The sequence below is a fragment of the Rhipicephalus sanguineus genome, chromosome 2 (assembly GCF_013339695.2).
Source record: "Rhipicephalus sanguineus isolate Rsan-2018 chromosome 2, BIME_Rsan_1.4, whole genome shotgun sequence".
In the NCBI taxonomy this organism is placed as follows: Eukaryota; Metazoa; Arthropoda; class Arachnida; order Ixodida; family Ixodidae; genus Rhipicephalus; species Rhipicephalus sanguineus.
Window position 1 is genome coordinate 72752088 of NC_051177.1, and position 1781 is coordinate 72753868.

The following is a 1781-nucleotide window of genomic DNA, read 5'->3' on the forward strand; positions in this document are numbered from 1 at the left end:
CGTTATTACTCGGTTCAAGTAAAACTTTGCCTGACTTGTTAGTTTCCCAGTCTGCAGCCGACAATAACCACTGTCGAAAGTGGGGGGGCTCCGCCCCCCAACATTTCTCAGTGGGGGGGACTAGCGCCCCCCTTGCCCCCCCGGTAGATACGCCTATGTATACGGCGGCGACCAGAGTCGAATCCACAACCTTAGCGGTATTATGCCAATTCACTGAACTACTTCGGTGCAGCTGGCCTCCGTGCATACATATCTGTACATGCGTTCGACAGCAATTAATCTTGAAATCAGGCTAACGTGTGGATAATGAACTGATATTCAAGAATTAATTTCAAGTAGTTGACTTATGTCACACATTGCACTTGACCAAGTGTAGCCGGGGTGTTCGCAACCCTTACCAGCCTTCAGGGTCGAGTAATGTCGAATGATAAACTTTCTTTTTATTGCGATAGCAACTATATGGAAAGTCTCGGCTGGATTTTGCCGTCGCCGTCGCCGCCGTCATGCACCGTATATGTATAAGTATATAGATATAGATATATATAAGCCCCAAAGAAAAATAATTCAGAAAAATTCTTCCCAAGCACGGAATCGCACCAGGGACCTTTTGCTCCGCAGCGAGTCGCGCTAACCACTACGCCACGAAACGCAGATCCTCCACCAAGCTAACGGCGAGCGTTATATACACACCCTTTACCGCTGGACGGACTCAGAGACGGCAGGCGCTTGTATGCGTTTCTTCATTACCAGCGAGATGGCGCGAGGAGCGCGACGGGCGGATTTAAAAGTCGTCGGCGAGCTCGCTCGCTTCTTCTTATATTTGCGCAAGGCAGGGACGCAGGGAGAACCTTGCCCTTTCGCTGTCTGCTCGCGCGGTTTTCTCCTGGTGAGGCGGAGAGGGATGTTTCAAGCTTTCACCGTGATGTCCGCGCTCATGTTACGGAGCGTACGAAAGTCACTCGAGCTCAAGGGACGCCGCTAAACGAACAAACAGAAGATGAGCGCGAACTATCAAGTGTCACCGCTCGACACTTGAAGCACGCTAGTTTCCTTCGCTGCTTCGGCCGCCTTTGCAACAGGAGCGCTGTTCAAACTGAGAGTCTCCATTGGCGAGCCTCACTTCTTAGAGCATTAGTTTCTTGCTGTCGCATTCATTGCTTCGCCCTTGCGGCGAAACTGTGACTCTTTTTTTTTTCTGTGAGGACGGCACCAACCAAAGTTCTCGCCATTCAACGAGAGTGCAGGCTAGATGTCCAATGGCTGTGCCGTCTTTCATACATGATCTATGATCCCTTAGGTCACAACACTTACCTGTGTGGTTGCGCTGGCTCGTCGGCTCCATTATTAGGAGCTTGCTCCTTATGCTCTCGCCTTGTCCATCGCGCCGTATCCGCTAGTTCTCATTGCTCCCGCTAGAGGCACACTCCGCTGCACACCCGGCGCGTGCTCTCGGCGCCGAAGAAGAACAACAACAATTGCGCGGGATTATATGATTATAAGGGACGCCGTAGTGGAGGGCTCCGGAAATTTCGACCACCTGGGGTAGTTGAACACGGGCCTCAAGCATTTTTGCCTCCATCGAAAATGCGGCCGCCGTGGCCGGAATTCGATCCCGCGACCTTCGGGTCAGTAATCGAGCACCATAACCACTAGACCACCGTGGCGGGTCTGTTATGTACCTTCCTCTTGAGGCGTTGGAAATTAGCTAAAATAATTCCGGTACAAAAAAGACAAGGATTAGGCTATACCATAGAAAACATTCGACCTATTTCTCTTACTTC